Source organism: Lycorma delicatula, chromosome 6 (assembly GCF_047948215.1).
Source record: "Lycorma delicatula isolate Av1 chromosome 6, ASM4794821v1, whole genome shotgun sequence".
Taxonomy (NCBI): Eukaryota; Metazoa; Arthropoda; class Insecta; order Hemiptera; family Fulgoridae; genus Lycorma; species Lycorma delicatula.
The window spans coordinates 69,781,988-69,800,694 of NC_134460.1; the positions used below are offsets into that span (position 1 = coordinate 69,781,988).

Consider the following 18,707-nt stretch of genomic DNA (forward strand, 5'->3'; position numbering starts at 1 on the left):
AGATAGTTGGGAAACTTACATAGTGATTTTTTTGGATTGGCAGTAATTCTCCTTTTAATATCGACAATGGCCTGTGGAGTTATAACAGAAGGTTTCCTATTTCATTTTGCATTTGAAAAGCCATTTTTTAACTAAATTGTGTTAAAATATCACAACAAAGGCTGGGATAAAAGCATTCGGAAATTTTTCTACAAGTACTTGTCGTGACTCTTTAAACGATCCAGAACGGATATATGCCTTAACCTCCTATCCTGCTATCCTCTCCTATATAACCTGCTATCCTCTCCTGGATTGAATAAGGCATTTTACACAGACACAACTGCACTCACAATACTGCACTGACACATAATCACCTGACAAACAGCATCAACAAATACATACAGTAGTCGCGCTAGTTGTGTGAGAGCATCTTTCATGAATAATGTTGAGTAGCGGTTTCATTACAGGTTCGGTTTTATGTTGCTCAATCTGTATAATTATGATATAATAATTTAATTCTTGTTTAACATTATTTTTAATACCTTAAATTTATTCATATAAAAATTGCTTCTAAACCTACATTTCATGTAATATTCCAAAACGTTAAGCATTTTGAAATTCAGAATAATCCTTTTGTGGTACTTTGAGGTATTGTATTAGAGGTATTAGAGGTATTGTATTACTGAATATGTCTTTTATTTTATTATAAAACCAGTCTAGTGCTAAATATACTGTTTTCTTATCTTTGATCACAATATTGAGAAGATGGATGATGTACATCCTCTTTAATAAGTGTTTGAGCTTTTAACACAACTATACAATGTGGTTCATTTGTAACAATTAAATCTAAGATTTTCCCTTTAACATTACATACATCATTAATATCATTCTGAAATATATTACTGATATAAAATTAATTAAACTTGTATAGTTACAATTATCATTATTGTTTAATTCTTTCTTTTTCTATTTAGTCTCTGGAACCACCATAAGGTATTATTCAGAGGATGAATGAGGATGCTATGTATGAATGTAAAAGAAGTGTAGTCTTGTACAGTCTCAGGTCAACCGTTACTGAGATGTGTGGTTAATTGAAACCCAACCACCAAAGAACACCGGTATGCATGATTTAGTACTCAAATCAGTTTAAAAGTAACTGCCTTTACTAGGATTTGAGCCTTAGAACTCTCAACTTTGAAATCAGCTGATTTGTGATGACAAGTTATCTACTAGACCAGCCTGGTGAACTAATATTGTTTAAGTAGCATTTGGTATTTGTTATTGTGGACAAATTAAGATCACCTAGCATTATTAACTTACATTTAGAGTTACTTGCATTTAGTAGGCTTTGAAAAAAGTTATCACTGAAACATTGAAATACCTCTGATTTGAAGGAAGGAGGAATGTTTCTTTAATGTAATACAATAAAGGAACTATATAAAAGAATTATTTTTTAGCATATAGCTTCATAAACATTTTGAGGTTGGTCATTAAATAAGTGTAATGGCCTGCTATGAATTTTTCTTCTCACCACTATCAAAACTTCTCTTATTTTAACAGATAAAGAGTAATATCACTATCTTTACAATACACAGTATAAGTGTATTACCATAATAAAACAATTCATGGTTCTGATATCTGATCATAAAAACATCTTAGGTAAAATAAATCTTAATCATTACCTAAAAATTTTAATGAATATACCTTTAATACGTACATCAAACACATTCTGATAAATGTTTAACGAGTTACACGTCATCATTAAATAATTTTAATAATAACAGCCCAAATATAAAATACGCATAAATACTGTACTGATATTAATAATACTGATAAAATTATACTTATTTTACACATATATATATATATATATATATATATATATATATATATATATATATGTAAAATAATAACTAAACTTTGGTTAGACAAATATAAAAAACTAAATAAGTTAGAAAATTACCCAAATTAATAGAAGATTTTTTAATGCAATTCATTAGGTCAACAACCAAACAAACAAAAGCAGAAAATCCTGGTTTATGGTTATCAGGATTTTGTGGTTTATCTTGATAAAGTCCTACATCTTGGACGAAACATCAAGGTTTCCTGCTTTTCTTTTAGTTATTTTGTTTGGTTGTTGACATAATGAATTGCATTATAATTTTTTCTATTAATTTGGATAATTTTCTAACTTATTTAGTTATATATATATATATATCAATTCATTTAAATTAAACTCTCTATAGTCCATATCTCCTCTGTACGTAAATTTTTACCTAATCATATAATATAATATTTTTTTCAGCCACTCCACAAAACTCAGAATTAAAAAACATTATTACCTTTACTTTTCTTTTGCTCATTATACCAATTTCAGGCATAAGCCCATCTTCAGTAATGTTTTATTTAAAATTTTTTCTTCTTTCTTTACATTTACACATTAAAATAAAATATAATACATTAAAATGTATAGAAAAAATATTTGTTCAGTCAATAATTTTTTTTTTTTTTAACTTAAAACATTATTAATATTTAAAATTTTCTTATAAGATGTTATTTGTATGTTAATACAGTACCCTACTGATTATTTAATTTATTAAAATTCTTGTCAATTTATTACCAACTTAAATAATGTTTACAAGAATGTCCCCATCAAATTCTGTTTGCAGATGCATGAGGCTGAATTTACGTTTATATATATATAAAATTTTTCTAAAATGTATAATTTTTTATTATTTTTTGTGTGTTCAATATTTACTTTTTCAATTATTTCTAAATTATTTTTTTAACAAGTTATATTCTGTTTGTTGATTAACCAGTGGTCTGCTACATTTCAGAAACCTATTTTGTTATTTTTAAATGATCTAAAAAGTTCATTAAATATATCTTTAGAGGATCTATTTGTTTTTCTAATATATATTTTTTCACAATTATTGCATTTTATTTTATAAATACCAGAAAAATCGTATATTTTTTACTATTTTATTATAATATTTTTTTTGTTTTATTATATGGTTATCAGGTTTATATTTGTTATCATTATATGCATTAAGTTTTCTATAATTTTATTTATGCAGGAGTGATTATTTAATAAATTAAATAATCAGTAGAGTACTGTATTAACATACAAATAACATCTTATAAGGAAATTTTAAATATTAATAACGTTTTAAGTTAAAATAAAAAAAATTTATTGACTGAACAAATATTTTTCTTTACATTTTAATGTATTATATTTTATTTTAATGTGTAAATGTAAAGAAAGAAGAAAAATTTTTAAATAAAACATTACTGAAGAAGGGCTTATGTCTGAAATTGGTATAATGAGCAAAAAAAAATAAAGGTAAAAATGTTTTTTAATTCTGTATTTTGTGGAGTGGCAGAAAAAAATATATTATATGATTATCTAAAAATATATATATAAACACACACACAATTTTGTTTAATTCCATTTCACTAAAGAGGGTAAGAAACACTTAAGTAATATAATAACCACCATATTTATCAAAGATAATTTATTTTCCAATACAATCATTAAATCTATTTATTATTCATTCATTTTGAGAAATGATTAAATTACTAAAATGTATCAAAATATTGTTACATAATTTATTTACCAAAATCCTATAAAAAAACTACAATAGTTATTGTGAGGAAAAACATGAAAATACATTCAACTGTTAAACAATCATAATCAGTCAATATAGGGAAATTAATAAAAAAAAATTAAGCTAAAGAACATTAAATAAATATTTACAAGAAAAAATAATAAAAAGGCAGTAAAACTTAAAAATTGCAAAACACTAAAAGAACAGTTTTTCTATCTACAAAAAGAATAAACTACTAAGGAATGGAAAATAAAAAATAGAACTGATGAAAAAAGTAACTGTTAGTAATAAATGACAACACACAATTTTTTTTTACACAACAGGTTTTCTTTCTTTTTTCTTTGTATGTAAAAAACACTTTTTATGGTAATATATAACTTCTGATTTTTTTTCTTTTAATTATTTCTTTAATATTGTTATAGAAAATAAAGAGTAACACCTGATAATTTTTTTAATAAACAGGATGCACATTTTCATTTCAAATTTAATTATTTTCGTCAATGGATTTTGGGAGTTCCTGGTTTACAGTTTTATTATTTCCATCAAAATCCATAGTCATAATGTATCTACTACACAGAAAATGAATGCTGTAAACTTCCATAATGCTACACTTCATTATAATAATTACACATTATTTTTTTTTAAATTCCAAATTTTACACTTAACCAAATTACTTTGTATATTTATAAATTACCTTTTTACACATAAACTAACAAAAATTATTTCACAATAATAAATTTTAATATACTAATATTTACCAGCAGTGTATCATCATTTTTTCCATAACCAGGGTCAGTGGTTTGAAGACAATGGGTGTCAGGATTTGCACAAATCATAAAATGAGTAAATAATAAAATTACAAGAGTACTGTGAACTACAATCAGTGAACCTCAGGTTAGGTTAAACAAAATAACTTTGTTAAATATCTTAATCTGATTTTATAAGATTATTTATAACAGAGTTCAACAGTCGTACGACTAAAATTCCTAATACTCGATTAAATTTACAACAAAATAAACATTCATTAAGTTGTATACACATTAATTAGCAAAGAAATTAGTGTGTAAATTAAAGGAGCTAGTTTTCATCACATTAAAACTGATCCAAAACCATGTACTCAGATCATACCTTAAATCACCACTGCATCGTTTAACAATTAACTCAGCCAAATGTTTCTTTTCAGCAATTTACCAACTAGTTTTAATTTGGCTGTTTGACAAATAGTTAACTTAAATTATTTTTCTTAACAAAATTTTTCAAACATCGGAGACTAATTAATGTCAGTCAAGTTACATACTTTCACAAATAGCTATCATAAGAAGTGTCAACAATGAATACAATCATAAATCTGTTAGTTCCATGTAGTTTGACTAACACATTTCTAAATATATAATGCAGTAAGCTGTACGATAGTAAATGTTTTGTATCATCAAACTACAGATTGCTTAGTCTATTATAGAAAAATATGGTATTCTTCTGAAAGGTATGTATTTGTAATTAGGAAATTTTTTTAAATTCATTTTTTCCTGTTGATTACAGTGAATGAACTGAAGCCAGGGAAAATCCCAAAATGAAGGATTCCATTCGTCAGTGCTCTAAAACCCTAATGTTTCAGAAAAACTCACTGAAAATTAAATTAGCAACATATTTAACTATGAAAACATCCAGCTTAAAATTTGGTATGTTACATTTAGATTTTAAAAATAGAAAACCTGCTGGCTTAGCCTAATAAGAATCTCGGCTGCTAGTTCAGCTTTTTATGTAAGCTCTAGTTACAAAAACCCTACAGAGACACTCCCACTGAAACCAATAAAAAAACTAAAAAGAAAGTCCCACCGATTTGTAGATACAAGTATAACATCAAAGAAAAATACCAGGGCAACAATAAATACAACTAACTCATTATTTAAGGAAGCACTGTCTTATGGAATTTTACACTAAGGGGATGATAAACTCACAGACTATCTCTAATCGTGAAGTAGCCCACAGTCGTGCCCAGGATATTTTAAAAGTTACCAATAGCCTAATTTTATAAATAGTATATTTCTCTTTTTTTTATAGATACTTTAAAAAAAAAGAACCCTGGAATGAATCAAAAGAAAACACATTTTATAGTTCATACAAATTAACAGATTTTGAGTCATCTAGTCTCTTCAATTCTGAGTACACAGTTGATAGATTGACCAATATCATGTCATTAAGAAATAAGATTAACTATCATGTCATGGTTTGCTGACCACTCCCATTTCATTACACAAGTTTAAAGCTTGGTTTACTATCAGTCTGCACATCTGATGTGCTAACGCATGCTTAAGATAATTTAGAAGTCTTGTTCATCAATAGAGCCCCTACATTTTAAATAAATATTTTTCATAAAAATAAAATTCAAATTTATGTAAGGATGTAGCTAATCCTCAAACATGAAAATAAATTCTTAAATTGAAAAAGTGGAGTATACACCAGCCCTGACGCTAACCACTAGTTTTATATAACAAACAAACAAAACTGTGTTACATGTTCTTTTACCATATCAAAATGGTTTTTTAAAAACTTGCATTTTCATTGATCCTTTTGATGAGAACATTTATCAAACAATAAGGGCAATTAAACTGAGGTTCCTTCCCATATTAAAGTATTTTATTAGTGAATAAATGGTTTTTATATCTATAACTTCTACCACAATCATAACATATACACATTAGACCAAAAGTATTAGATAAAATTTTATTCACTGGATCAAATGAGTTGTAACCTTGAATTACTTAAAATATTTACATTACATTATAAAAAAAATTTTCTTACTAGAAAAAAAATCCCGTATGTGGATTAGTTCAACTGATAAGTTATTTATAAGAAAATATAAATTTACTGTACCAGCAAAATAGGAACGGGGGAGAATGAATTTATTTTAAATACAGAATGACTGCAAATAGCCTTACAATAAAAATGCCAAAAATAGGCATCCGTAATGTATATCCTAGTTTTTGTAAAATAAAACTAATAAGTATAGAGCAAACCCACTTACAAATATTTCTTTATTCTTACATTAAAATGAAGCAAATGCATCATTAACTATTTGAATATAAAAGCAATAATCATCCCATCCACTCCTCGTTCTAATGGGAATATATAATTACTTACAAATATATAATTGGATGTTTATTAATGATATGAAATAATTAGCAAAGTGATAAAACATACAACTAGCAAACATTTTTAACAATTATAAAAGAATATGTGATTCACTAAAAACACACATTAAACTTAAAAGGAATCTAAAAAACTGGTATTCAAAGAATTTAAAAGTAATAAATAACTAATATGTCAAGAGTTAGGAATGATTGTATAAAATGTTATATGCAATCAAAATACCAAACTCACAACTTTAAACCAAACGTACACAAATTTCTAAATATCTATGCAGATCACTGATGATTTGTGCTAATTTGCTACCCAAGGGTTCTATATTTAATTCCTACTATAGAAAATATTTTCAAAAAAATTAAATTGAGAGTAGACCTAAGATATGACAATATACTTCATTTGTATGTGAATTTCATGTAGTACATGAAATAGCAGAAAATGAAATCCAAAAGCCTTCCTCTACATTAAACAGAAATTACAGTTTTTAAGACTTACAAGATTTTACAAAATGTTATTTGAGAGACTGGCATTTTGTTTTATGCCTTGAAAAAATCCAATATTTATGATACATTTTTGTGAAATATTTTGGTGTACTAGCAATTTCAGCAAACTGATCGATAAATAAAACACTTGCACCCAATCAAAGACATAAACATTCTGTGGGACACTGTTCAAGAATACAGTAACAAAAAAATAATACATAATGTGGAACAACAGACAAATCAAACTGCTGACTATATTACAAAGCATCTAACCTAAACAGCAAAATTTGGAATGTGTAATTTGAGTGGTATCAATTAAATGGAAAAAGCCACTGTTCTTTATTAAAATATTATTTTATTAAACAAAAGAAGATTTTTATAAAATATTGAAGTTGTTCAAATAATTTAAAATTCAGCTGTAAAATGTTCATTTAATCAAAATTTTAAACGTATTAAAATGTACATCTAATCTGCTTTTATATGAAAAACATAATGATAATTGAAATATATAAATATATATTATGTACCACTAAATTCATCTAACAGAAAATGCTTCAAACCCTATTTTATTTAATTCAGATGCACATTGCTCAAATAAAACAGAGAATATTGAAAGGCAAACAAAACCACATTGTATGCAACTTGGATTCAAACCATCTTAACATAAAAAAAATTAAATTATCTTCTGCTCAAAATTTATTTTTCAAATTCATTCACTTTATTCTGTACCAATATTAAGTTTTTCATAAACTCAGTAATCAACCAAACACATAATTGTATTGCTAAAATGGAACCAGTATTACTATAATCCGTTTTAATTGGTATGTTATTATACAGTTATAAATAATTTTTTTGTTAAAATTATAAAGATTACTAATAATACATTTTAACAAATTGATTTTATATATTGAAAAAAATTTAACTGCCACTTATGTTTGTAAAGAGTGCTTTTTACATAAATTAAGTAGTAATTTCATACCACAGAAACATACCTCATGTTAAATAATTTCCATTTTGGCTAATTAAATTGTAAATTCATTAACTTATAATAAAAAAAAATGAACTACAAATAAAAAATAAAACTATAATACAATAATTAATGCTTTAGTAATATCAAATAGAATAAATTAAAAAACACAATCACATTAACTTTCATTAAAAAGTTCTTCAAAACAGCATTTTCTGCTGCGATACCATATCAAAATGTTTTGTATAAACATGAGATTTCAATGAACCTTTTTGATGACAACGTTTATCACAATATGGACATTTAAACTGCGGTTCTTTTCCACATTCAAGTCTTTTATGAGCAGTTAGATTTGATTTATATTTATAACCTTTACCACAACTTTCACAAATATGCAACCCACCACTACTACTTGATTGAATCTGCTTCACTGGAGCGAATTCATTTAATGAATAAATTAGATGATCTTCTTGAATTGCTGTAAAATATTCGCAAATATTATTATAAATGTATTTTTTAAACAAATCATAACTATGTAATCAAATTATTATTTCTAAAAAGATATATAATTATACATACACATATATTATTACAATTAAAAAAAAACATTTATGAACGCACCAAAATAGCAGACTTAATATAAACTTACCAAAATTAAAATTTTTTTAATCAACAGATTTATACTCCTTAAAGTAGTATATGAGGTAATGCATTACCATTGTTATTAATATAAATTGAAAGTTATCCTAATCAACTCTATACATTATAGTAACATGGTAGTTGATCTGACAACTGTCAGTTTATATATATAACAATGGTAATGCATTACCTGATGTAATAATTTATAACTGAAGATGAATCTATGAATTCAAAAAGCTTTTTCTAAACATTAAGTTTACGTTACATCTATTTTAGTGTGTATAAGTGCTTTTTGGTAATAATTAATTCTAACACAGAAGAAGATAACAAGATAATCTTAACAGCATAATTTTTTTTATCCTAGAACTTATAAATAATATACTTTTAAACAGTTATAAAAACCAAACAAAAGCTCAGGACTGATATAAAAATTCCAGTTGAAAACATAAATACACTAATACTTGTGGACAAAATATTTGCTTCATAATAGACCATTTTGGGTTTTGTAGAGGGATAAAAGCATAATATGCATTAAATGAAAAACAACAAATACTGAAGAAATTATAAAGTACAAAAAGACAGAGGTATAATTAAATTAGCAAGATAATTATATGATGTAATTATAATTGAAGAAAACTGATAGAAAATGTTTGAGAAATTTGTAACATCTGGAAACAGAATGAATGATGATTAAGTGCAAACTACAATAGAACTAAATGTTAACAAGTATTAACAGTAATAAAAACAAAGTTGTTTGAAATTTAAGATCAGAAACATCTTAAGACAAAGAACGTAAAAATTCAAAATATGAAATAATAGAGCATTTAAGAGTAAATAAAAACTACCATTAGAATTCTACAAAACTGTAACTAAAGGAAATATTGAAAAAACATGGTGAATAAACATACCTGGTGCAGATATACAACTATTACAATGAAAAGCATAAAAGGCATGATAAAAATAAATAAATAAATAAAAAATAACAAGAAATTTCAATTTTATGTGCTGTCTTTTAAACTGAGTTTGTTTTACACCCACCTGATGATAGCACAGCCATACTAAACGTACTTCAAATTTGGAACCCAGGTAGTTAAAATTAAAATGTATTTCATTACAAATGGCAACTTATTTTGTTTGAAAATGATGAAGCAAAGGATTTGCATTAAATTATGCATTAGAAATGGAATAAATTATACTTAAATAAATGGTGAAGTTTTTAAAGAAGGCTTTTGGCAAGGATGTTAAGTAGACACCAAAATCTTGTGGGTGGTACAAATGGTTTCAAAAAGGCCACGAAAATTTTGAACACAACAAAAGAGTTGGACGTATTAACACATCAACGCAGATGAAGATATTGGCAAAATAAAGGAAACTGTGATCAATAATCGTAAAATCAGAATAAGTTGCTAAAGAGTGGGGAATCTATTACGACATATGAAAACATTTTAACTGATATTTTGGGTATGAAATGAATAGCAGCAAAATTTCTTCCAAAACAGTTGATTTTTCAACGAAAGTGACATCGCAGAATAACTGTTACATAACATCACTGACAATTCAGAATTACTCAAAATTTGTTACAACAGGTGAAGAAGAACTACGGAGATATGGTTATGATACTGAAACCAAGATCCAATGGAAATCATCTAACTGGAAGTCTGCTGAAAAATCAAGATGAAGAAAGCATGTGAAGTTTTATAGAATATAACGATTTTCTTACTGACTTTCGATTAGAATAGCATAGTCTTATGAATTCTTATCGCAAGTTGTACTAATCAATATTAATTAATCAGTTATATACTGCTTCCAAGAGGCAATCCGAACAAAATCACTACAAATGTAGACAAACAATTCTTGGATTTTGTACCATAATAACACCTCAGCTCACGCTTTTTTCCAAACCATTAATTCATTTTTATTTAGCCAAAAATAACACCACATTGACACAAGACATGATACAAGTGAATTTTCCTTATTCTCACTGATTAAGAGAACATTAACAGGACAAAAATTTGTGTCGTCCTGTTAATTGAAGAATGTGTCGCACCTCTGGGGATTACTATGAAGGGTTTTTTTACCAATGTGGAAGAATAGGTAAATTCTTTTTGATAAATAATAAAAAAAATCTTACTATTCTTTATCAAATCTTATAGAAATTGATCTTTGAACAAAAAAAAATAAAAAATTTTTAAATAAATGATAAGTACATTTAATGCAGAGTAACTGTATATTTAAGGAAAGGAAAAATACAGTTTAAAGGAGAAAATGATATTACAAGGTGCGGTTCAAAATTAAGGACTTATGAGTTATAAATAGTGATTGGCAACAATGATTAGTTCGTACATGCGCAGTAGCTTCAAGTGGTCTGTTGGGCATAAACGGCCACATTGCTTTCAATTCATTGTTGTTTGCCTTTGCAATACAAGTGTTCAAATAGTGCAGCAGTAACAAATCCTGCCAGTTGGGAAGTTCAATCAGTGCCTAAATTTTTAAACGCAACAGGATATAATGCTACTGAAATTCACCATCAATAGTGTGAAACATATGGGCCTACAGCAATGAGTGAAGGAAAAGTAAAGCAATGGTGTCAAAATCATGAGTTTAAAGAAGACTGTTTACATGTTTACTACTAACAGAGAAGTGGCAGGTGCAGGCCTAGTGTCCAGATTGATGATCTTGTTGAAGATGTGAATGCAAAATGAGAGAAAATCGTCGCTTTATGATTAGCAATATTTTTTTTAGAATTTCCAGAAGTTTCAAAGACAATAGTGTTGAGAATTGTGACTGCCACTCCAGGTGATCGTAAACTTTTTCACAATGGATGCCAAAAATGTTTACAAGTGCTCACAGAATGGCATTTACATGAGCTTTTTATGACCACTTTAACATGAGCGAGACAAATCAACATGGGTGACAAATCAGATACATATATCAATGCTGCGGAATTTTAGTGGGTTTGAAGAAGCTTGTTATCAAAAATGTTTGGAACGAAAAGGTGATTATCTAAACAAAATAAAGTATTTGACACCATTAATAAATTTTCAATTTTTTTTTCGTATCTCATTTTGTTACCAATTGGCCATTACTTTTGAACCATGCCTCAAACTATGGTTAAGGAATTGCTTAATACATAAAGAAAAATGGCAGAAAATAATTAACTGCCAACCTTAATTTAAAATATTTTGAAATTCTATGTTACTCTAAATATATTTGTAACAGTAATGAATTGCATAAGATAAAATTTACTCCACAGCTGTTTAATGTAATAATCATAACTATTAAATCGTTTCTCACATTTTTTTATTACAAGCACTTGCGTAGAAAACTGAAACTTTTTTTTAATAAATCAAAACACGAGTAAAATAATATTTTTTATTAATTTTTTTTTTTTTAGAATCACAGAGGTCACCTTTCAGAGAATGTGATGTAAAATTAACAGATGTGATGTTAACAGACTTAAAAGAACATAAAAGAGATAAAAATCAAACTAAAATAAACTAGCCTAACTTTAGCAAAAAAAAATTAAAACACTAATTAGGAAATTTCTAAAGCCAAATTTTTCAAAAATAATTTGTTACTTTAATACGTTTAACAAAAAAAAAGAAAATGTTCTTTTACAGAATTGCTATACTACATTGACAAAGGAAACGATCTCATCATCCAAAAACTCCTGCTTTTATTTTTACTGTTTGAATGAAAAAAATTCCATTTATGGTGACCCCCCAAAAAAAATTATATTTTAATCATAAACACTTTACAAAACTATAATACATACTCGTATAATCAAAAAGAAGTAAGAAATCTAAATTCATCCGTTTTGTTAACACTTCTTATAGTAGGCAACAAGAAATATGTGAAAAATGGAAATATCCTGCAGCAAAATTTTATAAAAGACCATTTTACTTTTAAGGTAAGATAATTTTCAATCCAAAGGGGCCAACTTTCACCATCTTCCTACGAATTTTGAAGCTAAAATGTAGCACACACGTACACATACAAACCAAAAACATAGAATTATATTTGAAATAAAGTGTTAAAATATTATACTTTCTGCAAACAAAAATGTAAATCAACTGCTTAATATACTTTTAACATAATCTTTAAGCTATTCTTTACCAATAATGCAATTCTTCAATTATTTTAAGTATTACTTAAAGTATAACTTTTAAAGTAATAGACAAAAAGAGTTTTTGCTTACTATTGTTTTAATCACAATTATTGAAATTGCAAACTAAACTTCAGGCTCAACAAAACTCATATTTATCTAAAATGAATATCATATGAGATGAAACTTTACAGAAACATAAAAAAGTTATAATCCAACAATTTTTTATAATTCTATGTCACTGTACTCCAAACTTTAATACATGTTTGGAAAAAAGTTTTAAAACATAATTTTACACTTTAGATACTCTTATCAATACAGGTAAAGACTATTACTAAAATGGTAACAAAAGAAAAACACTTAATGAATCAAACATAAAATCATTTATTACACTTTCACAAAATTAAACTAAAAAAAATTCAACAATTTTTTATCAAGACATTCAAGGAATTTACACTAACAGGCAGGATACAAGGCCAGTTTCAAAAGTAAAGTAGACAGTGATTCCACAAAATAGTGCAACAATATCTGCAATCGCAATTCAATCCAAAATTTACCTATTTCTAATGTAAATGGTAATGGTGTCAATTATTAATTTTCATTTTGTAGCTAAGTTGATCAGATTTTAAAATATCTTTCACCAAAAAAAATATCTACAGTTTAAAAGTATGAACAGTTACTTAATTACTGATTGTAAACAACTGACACCAATAATACTTTACTTTTTGCTAGTAATTATCCTCTCAGAGAATAAATATGGCACAGTAAATTTAAATGGCTCAATAAAAAATTGTTTTTGAACATAAATTTTGTTTTAATAAATTAATATGCCTTGTAAAAACATGACTCTTCAAAGAAGCTTTCCGATGGCTACAGTAATGACAGTAGGAGCATTTAAACTGTGGCTCCTTTCCACATTCAAGACGTTGATGAAGTGATAAACCTCGTTTGTATTTATAACTTCTGCCGCAATTTTCACATTTATAACATCCAGTATAACAGGGTTGACGACCCCTATATTTCATCATAGCTACACTGTTTGGAATAATATACGGCTGGCTATCTTGCATAACTGTAAAATTGTAATTAAAAGTTAGTAAAAGAACAATAATAATCATAATAATATTAGTTGTATATGTGTATGTAGGTTTGCCTCTTTCTCTCCCAGTGTTTGTGCGTGTGTGCGTGTGTGTGTGTATATATATATATATATAAATGGATGTGCAAGCACACTTGTAAAAAAAAACCCATGGCCATCCAAAATTTATTTTGTAAAATTTTGTTAGAGAATTAATATTTAAAAATGTAGAAGCAAAGATGCTTTGCAATTATTTATAAATTAGCAGGAGTGTGCAATTTTTATCACTAATTGATATAATTTTAATTCAGTAATTGATGTGCAATTTTAATTCAACTACATGACATAGATGTAGTATTGCTGTTCCCAGAAAATAAAGTATAAAAAACAAATAGATGCAAATAAAATTTTATAGATTTATTACATGCATAAGGCTAATTTAAAAATTGTGTATGAGCAAATGCCCTCTCATTAGTAATTAATAGTAAGAAAATATTTTTATCAGTTTATAATTAACAGATATCAAATTTTATTACAATTTTCCAACTACTTTTTGACTAATTTTTTAGATTATTACATTTTTAATTTGGTCAGAAACTAGAAAACTGTTTTAAATGAATGATTTCAGAATGCCAATCTCTGTGGTGGAATGGTAGCATCTCAGCATTTCATGTGGAGACTCCGGGTTCAAATCCTAATCAGGCAAGATATTTTTTATACACTATAAAATTACTTTTTTACATTTTCATGCACAAACTTCAAGCTTATTTGGCGAAATCATCTAGCAAACAAAGTGCAATATTAATATTTTTATTAAATGTGGAGGTAAGAAGTGTGAGCCTCAGTGGAAGGCAGGATGCAAAGACCTAATCATTTTTTTTATGAACATATTTTGAAAAAGAAGTCTGAATATCACCGTAGTAGTTGAATTCTGACCAGTGAGGGACATGGGGAAACTGAATTTCTCCTTCCCATAAGACAGTATTTCTATTTTTTCTGAAGATAGAATATTTTGAAAAAACTTTAGGTATCACAATATTTCAGTTTCTTAACAAAATTAAAACAGTTAGCGGTCTGAGGAGATAACAGGAGTTCAAAACTTTCCAACCCTAGATACAGTATGCTTCTTGTCTGAAACTCATGTTACAAACTTCAATGGATGTGTGATTATTAATCATACTACCATGATGGAGAATCAAAAAGAGGGAAATTGAGAATAATACAGGAAAATATTTACAAGACCACTACACAGACTTTAACACTTAGGAAGGCGTAAGCTTAATAATAATAAAAAGAATGTTATAATTGTCTTATCTTTTCAGTAGTTTTTAAATAAGCAGAAAAAGAAACAATTTCTTTTATAACAATTAAGCATTAACTGATAAATCTAAAATATTTTTATATTAAAAGATAAATAGAGTAAAATAAGTTAACAATCAATGATAGGGGTGAGGTGAGAATTAATATCAAAATGAGCAGCAAATAAAAACCTGAAATTTTCTAATTTCATAATTATACATTAAAATTACAATTTTTTTTTAGTTACATCTGTATTTATTACAATGTTATATAACTCTAAAAACCACTTTCTTAGTTTAATACTGAAAGAAAAATAAAATAAAATTTAATATAAAATAAAAATTATATTAAAATTTAATATAAAATAAAATAAAATTTCATGACAATCCCAACAAACTCTTTTTTAATCACAAAATATTGTAGATTTTTATAATTACAACAAACAAAACATCCTCAACCAGATTCTTAACCATAGCACACACATTATTAGAATAATTTACTTAAGACAAAAGAATAAGTAATTTTATAAATTACATTAACAAAACTTAAAAATTAACACAAAAAACTGGTTTTACAGGAGTAATGTGTCACAGAAAACATTTGTCACTACTCATTATATAGCTTTCACATTTGTTAGGGAAAGGTCAAATTTATAATAAACAAATTAATAGAAAAAAGATCAATTAAAACAGGTAACATATTGTACTTAAAAAATGGTTCAAAATAGTCTGTTAAATAATACATGGAATTATAATTGGCAAATAGGTGAGTTATATGGAAAGACAGTTTATCATAATTAGTAAAATGAATTATCCAGACATTCTTCTCAACCTCTTTTCACTTAATCTAGCATTTAAATCCCACTTCCAGTAACTCTTGAACCAAGTGAATAGAAGTAAGGTTGAATAACTGGTTCCAGTAAAAAAATAAAATCAGATAGAAGAGAAAGACTGTAATAAAGGATGCAATATCAGAATTGTAGTTCAGTCTCACAAATTGATGCTCAAACAAAACTTTATTTATGAATTTAATTGTAATGATGTGCAAAGAGAAAGTCCAGATAAACATTAAAGTAAGAGAAGTTGTTACAAAAAAAAATTCCGGTATTCTAGATTAAAGATTTGATTGATATAAATCAACACACTTTAAACTAGAAACAAAAAAGCATGCAAACATATTAACAGAGAATACAAATGAGAATTACAAAAAAAAGAACTACCAAAAATATATATAAAAATGAGACTAGTTTTTTTTGGCAACCAAAATGGCAATACTGTAAAGTTACTCGTTATAGGAAGAGCTGATTTAAATTAGGTATTAATATTTTTGGTAGTGGCTATTACTGCCACGTGAGACGTAAACAAACTTTTCGTGAAATGAGTTTTTGTTGTGCATTACAAAATGAGTGATACTAATTAGGAGCAACATTGTGCAATCAAGTTTTGTGTTGAACTCGGTGAGAATCCTACTGAAACCTTTTTAAAATTGAAAAGAGCGTATAGATATGATGCTCTGTCATGAGTCCAAGGTTTTTAAGTGGTTTAAAGCATTTTCAGATGGCCAGGAATCAGTTGCGAACAATTCACGCTCTGAAACACCTTTAACATCAAAAGGTGAATCAGCGACTTGATACGATATGACCAGCGACTAACTGTAATAATGATTGCAGAACGATTGAATTTGAACCATACCACAGTTCATCAAATTTCGACAAACGAATTGGACATGAAAAAAGTTTGTGCAAAATTGGTTCCAAAAAACCTCACTGTTGAGCAGAAAAACAGGGTGAAAGTGTGTCGCGATCTTCTAGGGCGAATTGAAACTGAAGCTGATTTTCTAAAAAATGTCATTATTGGTGATAAATCTTGTACATTAGAGTACGACCCAGAAACAAAATGCCAGAGCAAGGAGTGGCACACTTTCAAACTCACCACATCCCAAAAAAGCAAAAATGAGTAAATCAAAACCACGCTAATTTATTTCTTCAATAGTAATGGCAAAGGCCATAAGGAGTTTTTGGCTAAAAGAATAGACTGCAAATCAATATGTTAACCAAGAAATTCTTGAGACTGCAGAAAAAACTGCACGTATGAGACCATCCATCAAAGAAAACTGGCTGTTGCCTCATGACAATGCACCTTGTCACACTGCACTTTCAATTAATGAGTTTTTGGAAATGAAAAGCATTCCTGTAGTTCCTCAACCACCTTATTCACCTGACTTGAGTACCTGTGACATTTTTCTGTTCCCGACTTTAAAAGAACACCTCAAAGGATACCACTTTGGAACAGTAGAAAACATAAATAAAAAATGTAATTGACCATCTGAAGGATATTACAGTTTCTGAGTTCCAAAACTGCTATGAAGAGTGGGAAAACGGTTTGAAGCATTATGAGACTTTCTAAGGGAACTATTTCGAAGGTATATAATTGGATTGTATATAACATGTTTTTCTGAACCAGTCTCATTACTTTATTTACAGGCCTTGTACATCAGTCATGATACAATGGAAAGCTCTAGAGAGAACTGGTTAAGAGATTTGTAGATTAATAAACAACTTAGATGAAAATGCAAGAATATTTAATGAATAAGAGTATGTTGTAAAAAATACAAGTTACAACATACAGTAACAGCACTGTACGACCAAAAAAAAAACAGTACATACAACTGGTGAAATTAGATGTAGGCTAAAATAAATTTTGAAAATTGAATATTTTTTATGAATAAGTGATTAAATACTTTACAAATAAAGTTTTTAAATTAAACTAACTTTTAACTGATCAAAAACATCCAACTAAGCCTGACAAAAATACTAATCACATCTACTTTTTACTTAAAATAATAAATAAGAGGAGGTGCATTTGTTAAGGTGGCATCTATACAAAAGTCAAAGAAAATATATTAATAAAATATAAAATAACATTAAAGGAAGTTTCAGTCACAAATTTAAACAATTAAAAATAATGGTTGATAATCACCGTTTTGTAGTACAGCTTAGTAATGTTACAAAACAAAAATACAAATTAATCATATTGTATGATGGTAAATCATTCAATTTATATTTACTGCTTTTAAAAAGTATGCACCAAAAACTAGAAAATAATACTTTTTTAATTAAATCTTATATTTCAACTTGTCTGAAACAAAAATAAAAAAAAGGTAAATAACAATTCACTTTTCCTCACTTTAGCACTAACTTAAATATATTTAATTTTAAAAAAACATATCTTTTTTAAATTATGTTACATTTCTACTTTATTAAATTTAAATTTAAGAAAATATATGCCCAAAAAATAAAAAGGCCTGTATTTGATAAAAGTAAGAAAAGGAAATAGCAAAAGAGATTGCTATCGCATTTAATGCACAATCTTTTTTTCCAAGTTTTGAATTTTCATGAATAATTCCT

General features: G+C 27.0%; 1 protein-coding gene across 3 annotated transcripts in view; it reads right to left on the reverse strand.

The window, feature by feature from the left end:
* Nucleotides 1-18,707, reverse strand: part of LOC142327116 (uncharacterized) — a 462,885-nt gene that overhangs the window by 329,155 nt on the left and 115,023 nt on the right. The window lies entirely within an intron of this gene.